Below are 15,654 nucleotides of genomic sequence, written 5' to 3' on the forward strand. Positions count from 1 at the left end.
TTAAAAAAATTAAAGCTGCACAATTATTTGTTTTGGGAACTGGGTCTCCATGACTCACACACAGCTCTCCTGACTAGCGCTTGAAAAGTTTGTTTTGAAAAGGAATTAGTTCCAGTTCACCCCACCAAAAAGGAACAAATTCTGTTCTAGTTCAATTCACAGTTTAATTCAACAATTCATTCATGTGACCATCTGTATTAATTTCAGCCTTCAGAATTTTGCAAGCTGAAGTACAAAGTATACCTAAGAAAACTGAGAAAACGTCAAAAGACATACACAGTGTAATGTGAGCAATGATTTATTTATTTTGCTCAGCCTTGGCTCTCACCAGCTTTGGCTGGTGGCCAAGCTATGCCCCTATCTGGACAGGGATAGCCTAACTTCTGTTGTCTATGCTCTATGCTTTTGAATTAATTCAGTGAATTAGCTAATCTGAATTAGTTCATTCCAAGTACCACTCCCAACTCCCATTCATTTCCATGGAGAATCAAATATGTGCCCACATCCCTTTGAATGGGCAGAATTGTCCCTTTTCTGTTATATCGCACAACTAATCTTTGGGATCCAGAGACCCCCTTTCAAGGAGCAGAAGGCAGTTCCATTTCTGCAAGGAGGAATTCCCCTCATTTCATGTGTTAGAAGAGAAGAAGAAGAGTTTGGATTTGATATCCCGCCTTTCACTCCCCTTCAGGAATCTCAAAGGGGCTAACAATCTCCTTTCCCTTCCTCCCCCACAACAAACACTCTGTGAGGTGAGTGGGGCTGAGAGACTTCAGAGAAGTGTGACTGGCCCAAGGTCACCCAGCAGCTGCATGTGAAGGAGCGGAGACGCGAACCCGGTTCCCCAGATTACGTGACTACCGCTCTTAACCACTACACCACACTGTAACCCACATTCCCTGCAAGGAGTCCTTGACTCAAAACCAGCTGTTTGGACTCAGTTCAAGAGAGGCTAGACTGGGAAGAAGGACACAGGGGAAACTTGTTCATGAACAGGACTACTCTTACATCTACTGGGCATATCTCATGAGACTTTGGGCCAATTGATGCTGATCTTTTCATATGTGTGAGCTCTGCTCAGGTTTTTGGCATCCTTGTCCCCATGCTATCCATGTATTGGAGGAACATGCAGGGTTCCAGCTCACAGGAACAGCTGACATACATTCAGAAAGATTCTCTGCTTCAGATTCCCCCAGTGCAAGGAGAACAACTGAAAGCAGCAAGAATGGAACACAGGGGAGGCATAAATGCATGTAGCATGTCTCTCTCTTTGTGACATAAGAATTGCATGAGCATTGTGGCCTGAACAGTGCTTAAGTCTTTGGCTCCTACCTACTTACGTACCAGCAACATCTCTGTATTACCTTTCAACTAAAATTGATGGAGGGCCAAAGTTTTCCCACAGCTGCTGTAGACATAAATGATCCATCCTGTGTGAGTGCCTGGAGGTAGCTGGAGGATGGTTGGTGGCTAACAGATTGAGGTTGAATCCTGACAAGACAGAAGTACTGTTTTGGGGGGACAGGAGGCAGGCGGGTGTGGAGGACTCCCTGGTCCTGAATGGGGTAACTGTGCCCCTGAAGGACCAGGTGCGCAGCCTGGGAGTCATTTTGGACTCACAGCTGTCCATAGAGGCGCAGGTTAACTCTGTGTCCAGAGCAGCTGTCTACCAGCTCCATCTGCTATGCAGGCTGAGACCCTACCTGCCCACGGACTGTCTCACCAGAGTGGTATGTGCTCTAGTTATCTCCCGCTCTACAATGCGCTCTATGTGGGGCTACCTTTGAAGGTGACCCGGAAACTGCAATTAATCCAGAATGTGGCAGCTAGACTGGTGACTGGGAGTGGCCGCTGGGATCATATAACACTGGTCCTGAGAGATCTGCATTGGCTCCCAGTACGTTTCCGAGCACAATTCAAAGTGTTGGTGCTGACCTTTAAAGCCCTAAATGGTCTCGGTCCTGTATACCTGAAGGAGCCTCTCCACCTCCATTGTTCAGCCTGGACACTGAGGTCCAGCTCCAAGGGCCTTCTGATTGTTCCCTCACTGCGAGAAGTGAGGTTACAGGGAACCAGACAGAGGGCCTTCTTGGTAGTGGCACCCACCCTGTGGGAAGCCCTCTAATGTCAAGGAAATAAGCAGCTATCCTATTTTTAAAAGACATCTGAAGGTAGCCTGAAGTTTTTAATATTTAATGCTGTATTGTTTTTAAACACTCAATTGGGAGCCGCCCAGAGTGGCTGGGGAAACTCAGCCAGATGGGCAGGGTAGAAATAATTTATTATTATTATTATTATTATTATTATTATTACTTATCATTGAAGAGAACCATGCTGTTTGACATGTCTCCACTTCTTGGCTGCATGCCAATAAACAAGGGAACAAGAATGCCCACATAAAGCTTTTTCTTTCATGTTAATGGGAGCCACCCTGAAAGTACCATTGTGTTGAAGCTGCAGGGTATAAATTGTAAATAAATTAACAGTCTAGAGAGAATCCGCAGCAAAGTGCTTCTTCGAGAGCTCCCCTCTCACAGTGGTGCCTCCCTTGTTAGGTTCTGTTGGTGCCAGAAATAGGCATCAGAAACATGCTGATGAATACGTTGTTGCTTCCACCTGGAGTCAGGGAGCTGCTACTTTAATTGCCCACAATCCCCACTTTGTTGAGGCATTGAAAGTTTGGCGCCTAGACAATGTATGGCACTGGGAATCAAACGATGGGAGAGGGTTTGTAGTAAAGTTAGTGTTTGCTTAGAAGCTGTTCCTTGGTCAAGCAACGAGAGTGAGGCCTTGTGGGAAACCAACAAGCCACAAGGACCATGGGAAATAAGTTTTGTCCCTTTAACCCCAGACCAGCAGGCTCCCAGGGTGTGAAAGGTTTATTATGGGAAAGGAAACCCCTGATTTAATGAAAGGTTTGACACCTGGGTCCGAAGTTATGTGCATTCCCTCAGTGATGTTATCTGCCCTTGATTGCCTGGGAATGTGCATCTGCATAGGCTCCACGGAAAGGGAGGAAACCCCTTTGATTTAGGCTCTGGGTTCTTAATTGGTCCAGCTGTCAGAAGTTAGATTGATTAGCCCGCAAGCCAGTCATTGGAGAATTTAAAAATAATCAAGAGTTATGATTGGTTTTGGGGCTTCCGACGCCACGTGCAAATTGGGGATAAAAGATCTTGGGAATGTTGTTTTCTTCCTTGCTTGTAACTTACTAAAGATGTGCCTGCTTTTTTAGCATTTTTTCTTATGATCTTTTAAAATAAATTTTAAAGAAAGAAACTGTTTTGGTTTGTGTGCCTTTCCGGGGGAAAAGCTAATTCCTAGCCTTATGCTTGGTCGTGCTCTACCGTAGAATTTCTGTCTGCAAGTCTGTGGATGCAACTTGTGGAGTGGAGGTAATCAGCAATAACGGGGCACAGCCTTCTCCCTGGTTTGTGGCTCTGGGTTCCCCAGGACAAAGGGAGTGGTGGCAGCCTTACTGGTGTTATTTTGTCTTGTTTCTGAAAAAGTAAACGTGTCTGCCAGCCCTGCCCTAGAGAACCTGGTCTGGCCAGAGAGCAAAGACAGGTGAGGGAGGGGCGAGCGGCTGGAGGCAGTTTACCACAGGGTTCTTATGCTCTGGTCCTGCTGGTGGGTTTACCCTTGGACATCTGGTTGGCCACTGTGAGAAGAGGACACTGGGAATCTGGCCTGATCAAGAAGGCTCTTCTTAGGTTCTCTGCTTCTGAGATAGAAGCTGTAGTTGGTTTGCTTAGGACTCTTTGAGAGTAATGAATATCCAATTACACTGAAAACTTGAGTGGAGAATGTCACTGTATAAATCACACAGAGGAAGCACATTGTATTCTGTGTTCTTCAGAAGCCAACCTCTTGTCATGATTAATTCAAGAAAAACTGGAGAAATGGCATCCTGGCTAAGAGAATTGCTAAAAAGCAGGATAAATGCATTTACATAGATTATAACTTCCTAAACTATTGAGCACAATTGTGTGTGTGTGTGTTCAAAACTAAGCAGTATTTAGAAATATAAGTAATTCATGTGCTCTCCATTCAATGTTTCATTACCAAAACACACCAGCTTCACTCACCACTATGGGCAAGTTAAAACCTGGATAGGGGAAAATCAATAGAAGAGATTGAAGAGAAAACAAATAAGATGTTCAATGCATAGTCACATGAAGGAAAATTGCCTATTTCCCTATGTATCTCCTTGTGCGTACTCAATTTTGTTTTGTTAAAACTCTATATTTGACATTAGCATTGACTGTTGTGTAATAAATTCATCCTAACATCTTCTAGTAGAGAAGAAACAGGTTTTCTTTACTTTGTGTTGGTGGCAAAGAGAAAATAGGTATAAAAGGTCATTTCCTGGATGCCTAAATCCAATTTTGGAGCAAGTATTCTTTGGTAAGAGAGATTTTAAAACACAAAATATTCAGCAAAGTAAAGTTTGTTTGTATAGGCAGTTATACTTTTAAAATACCGGTATGCCCTTTTAAGTTCCTTGCAAAGTTCCCCTCTTCCCCTAGCATAGAAAAAGAACACATGTTGTTTGAGAATTCTAAAATGGTTAACTTACAAAGTCTCCAAAGATCTGATTCATGTGCTTTTCCATACAGCATTCAGAAAAGTTGCATAAGCAGTAAAATTTGGCTTAATTACAGTGGTGAAATTGCATAATTTTTTTTGTATAGGAACATAAGAGGGATTTTTAAGATCCATGCAGTCTGAGCTTGGTGCAACCAGCTCAGAATTCCTCAAACTTTGAGTTTCTCGAGTACATTAAAAGGCCAGGCAGGATAGTTTGCTCTGTGATATTAACCCATTCATGTATCAAAAAGATTTAAGCATGCTGGTTATATAAGGCCGGTTATACCATGGAGTCTTGGTGTGGAATTAAAAAACTGATAAGCAGACAAAAGTTTTTAATTAGTAATAGCCATGCCTTGAGTTAACCTCATTGGCCACTGAAAGGAATGCTAGGAGTATGCACTTCTATGTAACCTAAGGTCATTAGTATAACTGATCACAGATAAGGAAAGCAATTTTGTTATGAACCTAATCGAATGTAGTAATTAATCAACAAGACACTGAAAAATAAATATATCTAACTGCACATTAGTATAAGGAGAAGGTTGGGGTTGGTTTGTAAGAAGAGTTAATGGATTCTTGATTGGTACAAAGCAGTATGAGTGGGTTATGACCGCTATTGTAATTATCTGATTGTTTAGTGATTGATAGTGCATATGTTTTAGTTCGGAGGGTATAAAAGATGATGTCCAAGAGCCAAAACCTTGCAAAATTAGGATTTCCAGAAGGATGTATGTTTCTTATAAACAGAGGCTCATCTTTTCACTTGGAGCCTGCATCCTTTTCTTTTGGATTTGTATGAGGGATACCATCAATGTAGGAACCTCTTACAAATATCTCCAGAACTCACTCCAATTCACTAAGCCATGCAAGAAGTTCCCGAAATGCCTCTGTAAAGGAGGAAGCCTTGTGAGACTTCCTCCCAATGATAGAGAGGGTAGAAGTTCTGGCATGTGGAACACTTTAGCCTTTGCATTTTTGTACTTTTTTGGGGAACCAAATTACAAAATTTGGTGAAATGTAAATATTGAAGGATGGTTGTATTTCAGTTTGCGTATTCTTTCAAAAAGTGTGAATTAAGGAGATTTTCATTTAAACATGAACCAATGTGAAATTATCCATTGGTCATATCCCCAGGCTCCTACCTTAGCAAACAACTGATTTGTACAATTATCAGTCATTTGACAGGGCAGTAATTTTCCTTCATGTGACTATTCATTGAACATCTTATTTGTTCTGACAGCTGTGCATGCACACATTTAGAGCAGAGACCGTTTTTTAAAAAAATCTGCACAATTAAGCCAAATTTGCATGAGATACATTTTTAAGGTATTGATTTTTTACAGCACAGGTGTAAATGGTATGAAAGTAAACACAGTAAGTTCTCAAGTCTCTACTATACTGATATTTCTGTGCCTTCTTCTTGCCTCCAGCCTTCATTATATCAAGGAACTATTAAATACCCTAAGTTTGTTATTCCAACATTTATAATACATGCTTGTGTGTGTCCAAAATATGCACATTCCTTCTCCTTTTCAACTTCCTTTTGGAACACTATAATGGATAATAATGATAACAAAAATTGTTATCTTTGGGGGAGGAACAGGGAATCATGTATTTCTAATGGATCCCTGCCCCCTACTAAATGAACGCTAGTAATGGTGACCCTTGGGTCTTTTCCTGTTTGCCTGCATACCCAGATGCTGTGATAAGGAATGACGTTAACGGTTGCTTACTTTGGACTCGAACATACACATACTGCTTAAGCTTTTTTTGAAATGAATGCAGCTAGGCTGGAAATGATTTCAGTATGCTTTTGAGCACAATTCAAAGTGTTGGTGCTGACCTTTAAAGCCCTAAACAACCTCGGCTCAGTATACCTGAAGGAGTGTCTCCACCCACTTTGTTCACTGCGGTCCAGCTCTGAGGGCCTTCTGGTGGTTCCCTCACCGTGAGAAGTTCCCTCACAGGGAACCAAGCAGAGGGCCTTCTCGGTAGTGGCACCCACCCTGTGGAACGCCTTCCCATCAGATGTCAAAAAGATAAGCAACTATTTGACTTTTAGAAGACATCTGAAGGTAGCCCTGTTTAGGAAAGTTTTTAATGTTTGACCTTTTATTGTGTCGTTAGTATTCTGTTGGGAGTCACCCAGAGTGGCTGGGGAAACCCAGCCAGATGGGTGATTGATTAATTAATTAATTAATTAATTAATTATTATTCAGCTCATGGCTTATTTCAGGAATTAATAAAATACAAATATTGTTTTCCAGGTGGAAACCTGAAACCTACTTCTCACTCATCGTTGCAAGAACATCTGATTTCCCTAGCAAATTGAGGCATGCATCTGGTTCCAAGCAAGACCTATGAATTTCTAAACCCTTCTTGGAGTTTTGACATTCGAAGATCTACCTTGGGAGTCAAATTCTTATTCTTATTCTAGACCAACTTACAGTAACAGGCATCCCAGCAAAACCTTTGCATGTGATTTGAGATACAAGAGTAGCGCACATGAATCTATGAGGGCATTTGTATTATTATTTTTTAAAGAATATTTATTGGAAGTTTGGAAATTACAGAAAAAAGAAAGAAGAAGAAGAAGAAGAAGAAGAAGAAGAAGAAGAAGAAGAAGAAGAAGAAGAAGAAGAAACCATAAAAAAATTAACAAAACATACATTACAATTACAATAAAAAGGCAATACAACAATACAAAAAAAAGGAAAATAAACAACACATTAGACACACACATCCAATATTCCATATCTTTACCTTTCATTAACTTGTTTCATCGACCTCCTCACACCTCCCTTTTTGTATTCTATTTCAATTAACTATTTCAGCAAGTTCTTTCCATCTTACTCAAATTTTGTTCTATAATTTATCTTAACGGTCTAACCTTAAATTTTTCATTTTATCCCATTATCAATCCACTTTTACTTAATTCTTTATTACATTTCTGCTAAAACCATATAGCTTCATTCCAGCATCCTTCTAACATTCATTAATTTTACAATGTTTTTGTAGATAAGCTTTAATTTTTTTCCAATCTTCTTCCATCGACTCTTCTCCCTGGTCTCGGATATAAGGGCATTTGTAGTGCCTGGGTGAATCAAGCTCATCCACTACAGCATCTTGTCTCTCACAACAGGCTGAGCAGGTGCCTCTGAGAGACCTATAAACAGGACCTGAGAGCCAGAGTTCTCCCCATTCCCACTTCCAACAGTTGATATTCCCATGCTGAATCTGGAGGTCACAAACAGCATACACTCTTCATTTTGGAAAACGCACACAGCTACATCTTCCCCGCTGTTAAATAAATCATTAGCCTGATATTATGCCACCATAGGTCCATATACAAAGAGCAGATCATGCTTTCACATGCAAGTTGTGTGTCATTTTATTGTGCCTATCTGTTTTTAAACTGCTGGTTGTATTTATTTTGATCAACTGTACGTCAGGTTTCTATTTAATATTTGATCTCATCAGTATTTTTAATGGGGGGGAAATGTAAACAATTTCCATCAGCCATAGTTGGTGTGGTCAATGGACAGGGATGATGGGAATTGTAGTCCAATATCTGGAGGGTCACATACTCCCCATCCCTGCTCTGGTGTGAATATTGTTTAGGAAAATTAAAAGTCAACCAACCTCACCATCCATTACCTAGATGTGGTGTTTGGAAAGCATTAGCATATCAGTCTCTATGAGGGTCAACAGAACTCTCTTGAGATGTTATCCATCATCATTTATTTCCCAGGTGTTTAGCGATGGGCTGCTGTTGTTTTTTAATGTATGTAGGTATCTGCCTGTTGAATTCAATTTTGGAATCAATAGCAGGGAGTGGGAAGTGGGGGAATTGTTTGTTCCTCCATCTGTGCACCACAAAATGTGAGTTTTATTACCGATCTAGGCTGGTTCCAGGTGGGGGGGGGGAAATCCCCAGACTTGCCCCGAAGCAATTAGCGTTGCCTGTTTTTGTAAACGCAGTCAACCCATGCTTGTTTGCCGCATGAACTCTGCAAATATTGTTTTCACTCCATGAAAAAGAGCTGCTCAACTGCTATCCTAAAGTTACAGAGTTAACTAGGAGATGGAGAGCTCATAAGCTGGACTGACATTGCCACCTGTACCTGTGCCATTCTGCTAATGAGCAATATTCTGGCTCCAGGCAAAAACAACTTGCCAGCTTGAGAAGAGGGTGGAAAACAGTCATGAGAAATGAGGAGGCGATTGACCCTTCTTTGAGTAGCCCAGTCAATTCTTCTCCAGCAGAAAAAAAAAAATGCCTAAGGTTCAAATCTGTATCCTTATCAGGCAAGATTCTCCATGAACAGAATATCCCAATATTTTTAATACAGATGAGCTAAATTTGATACCCCTGGAGAATTCACTTGTGTGCAACATAGGGGTGCTGAAGCAGAGTTGCCAGTAATCATGTATGTTTTCATTATCCTTTTATTTGTATGCTCAAGGAGCCTTACAGCATGAAATATTTGCATAATTACAAAAGCAGTCATAAACAACACAGTGGTACCTCAGGTTACATACGCTTCAGGTTACACACTCTGCTAGCCCAGAAATAGTGCTTCAGGTTAAGAACTTTGCTTCAGGATAAGAACAGAAATTGGGCTCCAGTGGTGCAGCAGCAGCAGGAGGCCCCATTAGCTAAAGTGGTGCTTCAGGTTAAGAACAGTTTCAGGTTAAGAACGGACCTCCGGAACGAATTAAGTACTTAACCCGAGGTACCACTGTATATAAAACACATCAAAAATACAGTATGAGATCAAACAATTTCCACATAAATTATAACAAGATCTAAAAATAAAGATATGAAAAAATAATATCAATAACAGCAGCAAACCCGCTCCCACCCCAACAAAAAACCCTAAACATTACTCCAGCCCAAGAGACTGTTCAGAAGCCTCCACATTTGGAGCTGGAGCCAATCAAGGCTCCATCCTCAAAGGCCAAATGGAAAAAAGGCCTGCAAAGCAAGAAGCGGCTCCTCCAGGACTCACAAAGATACCCCTGAGCTCACATTTCTGCCTTCAGCCCTATTAGTTCTTGGGTGAAGACAGTCCCAGACCAGCCTACAGGTTCCAGAATGAAGTCTGCTGCATTCTAGACAGGACACGACTGCTTCCTTACTTGGGTCTGAATGTGATGGTGCATGAGTGAATTGCACTTATGAAATATAATTTCTGATCCTTTCTTTCGCCTGTGTCCCCCCAAAATCCCTATGAATATGTGCTCACATTCCAGTGTTCGTTTCTTCTAATGTACACATTTTTGCAATATTCTTTTCCTAATACGATGCACCCCCCCCCAATCCATATATTCTTGGTTGGAGAAGCAAATCATAGTATTTCAAGGGACGTCACATTTCAGTTGTGTGAATTAATAGGTTCAGATTAAAGGACTGCCTTGTTCCATATGAACTTACCGGGACCCTGAGATCACCTTCTGAGGCCCTCCTTCGTGTGCCACCTTCTCGAGAGGTCCAGAGGGTGGCAACATGAGAACGGGCCTTCTCTGCAGTGGCTCCCCATCTGTGGAATGCTCTCCCCAGGGAAATTCACCTGGTGCCTTCATTATACACCTTTAGGTGCCAGGCAAAACCATTCCTTTTTAACCAGGCTTTTGGTTGACCTGATCAACACCCCATACCCTTTTAAAATGTGGCTCTTTTGGGCAGGGTATTATTGGGTTATTGCTTTTTTATTTTATATACTGTGATCCTTTTATGTGAACCGCCCTGAGACCTCCGAGTATAGGGTGGTATATAAATTCGAAGAAGAAGAAGAAGAAGAAGAAGAAGAAGAAGAAGAAGAAGAAGAAGAAGAAGAAGAAAGTAGTTAACCAACCTGGAATTATCCCCATCCCTAATCTGGAATGAAAAATCTGGGATGATTCAGACATCTTTGGACACTCAGGAGAAGACCCTGGGTAGGCATGTTGGCCTTTGGGGAAGAAGGAAAAAGAGATAGATAATTGGGCAGGGTGGCATTAAGTGAGAATACTGAAAGCCCCCGCTCAATAGCTTTTTTGCCCATTGACAGAAAACATACTAAAATTAATTACATAGGCTTTGAAGATTATTGTTTTGACATGAATGCATCTTTGATTTGTTTCATATTTGTGATATATGTTGTTTTCTTATGTTCTGGTATTTAGAGTTAACTGAAAGAAAACTCGTAAGTGAGATGAAATATATAAAAGTGCCTTCCTGCATATACTGTGTTACTGGAAAAATCCGAGGGCTCCCTTGGACAAAAAGTAAAGACACCAACCAGAGTAAATTGGAGCAAATCAGCAGCCTGTAGGCTTGGCCTTTATTGAACTGTTGCAGCAGGGTGTTCCCCTCACTCGCAGGAGAGAGGAAAGACACAGAAAAATGGTGTGCAAGACCTTATAAAAACTTTTGAAATTCCCATCCTCTAGGTCAAGCCCACCCCCAAAAACATCATGCATACATTACAGAAAGGAGGGGTTGAGGGAGGAGTTGTGGTGGTAACCTGAGTGTCCTGTCACCTGGCTGGTTCCCTTCTCCCCCTCTGCATGAGTCATTTTCTGAAGACAAAAGGTAGTCGCAGTTTCCTGCCCCCTGAGGGAAATCTGATCATGCTGAATCCACTCCCATATGCAAGTTCTTTGTGATTTTGATTGTTTTCTGTCTGGGATCATCAGGTTTGGCATAGCAACTGGGCAGGGCTCCTGTGGATGTGCTGCTATGCTCAAGGGATTATGGTGGCCTGTATCAAACCTTCCCCATTTTGTAGTCCTTCCTTCATGGAGTAAAATAAAAGTGGAACAGTGCAAATCTGATGTATGGTTGATTTTCTATGAATTTATAACAGAAGTGTAGCATATGTAGTGTGTGAGTGTGAGTGTGTGTGTGTGTAGTTTGTACAAACTGAATGATGGGGGGGGGGTTCCTGCTACAACTGTAACTTCTCTGATCAATATGCGGGTTCTTGGATTCACCACTCTGAATTTTTAGAACATTTCAGGACTACAGAAAATGCACAACAGATTTAACTTTACATCTTTCCTAGATCTGTTGCGTTTAATGACTTTTATCCCCCGGAAAATGAAGGGAGAACAATATACAATTTGCACCGTTTCCCTCATTAAAGAGCAGAGCTCCCGTACATATTGTTCCTTTCTCATACAGTACTCAGAAAGTAGGCAGTTGTGTTTTACTTGTTAATATTTAATAGAGCAAGCCAGGATGCTCTGTGATGTTCTGGCAGGGTGTCATGTTTTGTTTGCTTTTGTAAATGTATAACCTTTACACTCAAGTAGTAAATGGAAGGGAAGAACATAACAGAGGCGGGCCAACTTCTGGTGAAGAGATGTGTACTGTCAGCAAACACCTGTACTTCCCCTTTCTTGCTGCCAGATCCCCGAAGTGTATTTTCTAATATTGTTAGTTTCATCGTTATGATTTCGACACAGCTGGATGTTGTGCTCCTAGGCCTGCCTTCTCCAACCTAGGGTCCTCCATATGTTTTGGGCTGCATCTCCCAGCTGTTCCAGCTGCTATGACCAAAACTCAGGGATGGTGGGAGGTGATGAAGAAGGGGCAAAGCAGCTGCTTTGCATGCATACATACCTTCCAACATGCCACAGAGGAAAATCGGGACATGCGTCTTTCAGGACTGCACTCCTCCAGGACATAGCTGTCAAGCGTCCCTTATCTGGCGGGACAGCCCCTTATCCCAGTGCCATGTCCCGCTGCTGTCCCTTATTGATGATGTCCCTTAAATAAGCTACTGAAGGTAATGGGGCCCTTTCTATGTCCAGCTGTGCTTTGTCAACAACAAATTGTTGCTTTTTTGTGTTGAATATATGCTATATGGTAATTTATGGACCTAATAGGTATCTAAAGCCATTTGCACGCAACAAAATATGTATTTTATCAAAGTAATTGTTGATCCCTTATTTTGGCTGCTGATCCCTTATTTTCTAGGTTGCTGGCCCCTTATTTTCAAATCTGTAAGATGACAGCTATCCTCCAGGAGCCAAAATAGGACATCCCGGGATCTAATTAGAAGCCGGGGTGGGATTCTGGGATGCTCCACTCAAATTGGGACAGTTGAGGGGTATGATGCATATGGCTGCAGGTTCAATCCTCAGCATCCACAGCTAGGGCTGAGAATGTCCCTTGCCTGTAAGGCTTCAGAGTGGCTGCCAATCAGTGTAGAAGACCTCAGCTCAATGGCCCTACAGTTTCATTCTGCATATGGCAGCTTCCTGTGTTGTTCACAAGAGTCCAACACATCTGAAAGGCAACAGCTTAGGGGAAGGCTTATCTAACCCAACCCAGCTGACATAAAGAACACCTCTTTGTCATATTTCAATAAGCCTTCTAGTAATAATAATAATAATAATAATAATAATAATAATAATTTTTATTCATACCCCACCTTCCCCAGCCAAGGCCAGGCTCAGGGCGGCTAACAAGCAATAATAAAAACAAGCTGAATGAATACAACTTAAAAACAAGATTAAAATACAACAATTAAAATATTGGAACATTAAAATATTAAAATGCAGCCTCATCACAGGAGGAGAAAGGAAAAAGAAAGAGGGGGAGGGAATCAAATTGGCTCCAAGCCAAAGGCCAGGTGGAACAACTCTGTGTTACAGGCACTGTGGAAAGAAATCAGATCCTGCAGGGCCCTGGTCTCTTGTGACAGAGCGTTCCACCAGGCTGGAGCCAGAGTTGAAAAGGCCCTAGGTGGAGCTTTTAACCCAACAGGGAAATTCCATAGTAAAATTGTTTGTTTATTTGTTTATTTAAACTTTCCCAGGGCAACCCAAAGCAACTTACAACAAAACAGACATTAAACACAACCCCACATGGATACATTAAAACCAACAGGAGAAAGAAATACATTAATAACATCCCGCCCACATCTAAAAGGACACAGATAGTTTAAGGCCAAAGGCCTGGTTATAGGGGGAAAGTTTGCTAGGTGCCTAAATACATGCAATTGTTTTAACTGTTTTTACATATACTGTTATTTTACATAAGTTTTTATTGCTCTGGAAAATCAGTTTGAGATGCTTAAAGGTAAAGGTAAAGGGACCCCTGACTGTTAAGTCCAGTCACGGACGACTCAGGGATTGCAGTGCTCATCTCGCTTTACTGGCCGAGGGAGCTGGTGTTTGTCTGCAGACAGCTTCCGGGTCATGTGGCCAGCATGACTAAGCTGCTTCTGGTGAAACCGGAGCAGCGCACGGAAACACTGTTTACCTTCCCGCTGGAGTGGTACCTATTTATCTACTTGCATTTTAGCATGCTTTCAAACTGCTAGGTTGGCAGGAGCAGGGACCGAGCAACAGGAGCTCACCCCGTTGTGGGGATTTGAATCGCCAACCTTCTGATCAGCAAGCCCTAGGCTCCGTGGTTTAGACCACAATGCCACCCACTGTGTGAGATTGGGAAGTAATTCATAAAAGAAGGAATAACTTTCTTCATGCCTACTTATTAAACTAATGTAGCTAAGTAACCTAAGAAAGACCAGAAGAACGAAAACAGAAGGGGGGGCAGTAGACTTTAAAATCTACTGTTTAGAGTATATTTGCAGCACAGGTTTATGCAACTTAATAGCTACCCAAAGTCCCAACTAAAAATCCTGGGAATTGTTCTGTGACAAGGATGGATGCTGCACATTTACCAAGTGTCCCCATTTACCAGAGAAAATATCTTATTATTTTGGTGCTTGTCCCTGGAAAAAGCAAACGAGCCTGTGCCTATTTCAGTCCTATGTTGCGGTTTAGTTGTTAAAGTTGTATTAGCATGAACCAGAGAGTAAGTGCTGTTCAGAATTCTACTCCCTTCCCAAGGTCTTAGAAGTTAAATCTTGGTAGATGCATCCCTGCCGCTTAGTGTAAGCAATACTGAGTTAGATGGACCAGTGGTCAGTGTAACATAGCTTCCTATGTTTTCAAGATGATGCTGTCACGTTTGGTTCACTTCCTTGCATTCTCTGATGCACAGAGATGTGCAATAGAACTCATGCTGCATCTTCTAGCAGCTAAGCCCCAGCATAGTGCTGATGGTGAACGTCTCATCAGCACAAGCTGAAACAGACTCCCAGTTGATTCAGAAAATGAATATCCGTAACAATATGCCATCATTCGTTGAATGGAATCCTAGAGCATCAGTGCTCCTATGGATTAAAAAATGAAAGACACAGCTAAAGCAAGAGAACAGATGTGGTTTAAGGGATTTTTCTTTTTCCAGAGGCTTGCAAGCGAAACTGCTCACAACACCCAGTCGCAGATGGTGACAAATCTGATCATCTTGAAACAAAAGAAAATTTTAACATGCTCAGCATTCTGTTAGAGAAGGTGCCAGGTCACAACTGTGCAATCTTCTGTTCTGTGTTTGTTTGTACTGGTATGTAACAACTATATCCCTACACACAGAATTTTTTTCAGCTGGAACTCAGTTCCAACACCTCTCAGGTGGGCACCATTGCCATTATAAGAGAACAAGGGAGGCATTCATATTCAGTTCCGGCACCTCTTTTGCTGGGAAAAATAGCATTGCCTACATATATATTTTCAATAGAGTTCAACATGAATTAATACAGTGGTACCTCAGGTTACATATGCTTCAGGTTACACACTCTTCTAACCCAGAAATAGTGCTTTAGGTTAAGAACTTTGCTTCAGGATAAGAACAGAAATCATGCTCCAGTGGCGCGGCGGCAGCAGGAGACCCCATTAGCTAAAGTGGTGCTTCAGGTTAAGAACAGTTTCAGGTTAAGAACGGACCTTCGGAACGAATTAAGTGCTTAACCTGAGGTACCACTGTAATTGTCTTTAACTAGTCAAGTAACTAGTCCCATAATACAAATATCAGGTTATGAAGATTTGAAAGGAAATTCATCTTCATTTTCTATTTCTTTTCATATTTCCTCATTTCCTTTCAGTAAACTTCCCAGCTCTTTATTAAAACCCATATGCCCAACTGCACCTAAACCTATTTTCACTCTGCACATTTTTTTTTTAATAATAATAATAAGAAGAAGAGTTTGGATTTGATATCCC

The sequence above is a fragment of the Podarcis tiliguerta genome (assembly GCF_965153285.1).
Source record: "Podarcis tiliguerta genome assembly, chromosome: 5".
Taxonomy (NCBI): Eukaryota; Metazoa; Chordata; class Lepidosauria; order Squamata; family Lacertidae; genus Podarcis; species Podarcis tiliguerta.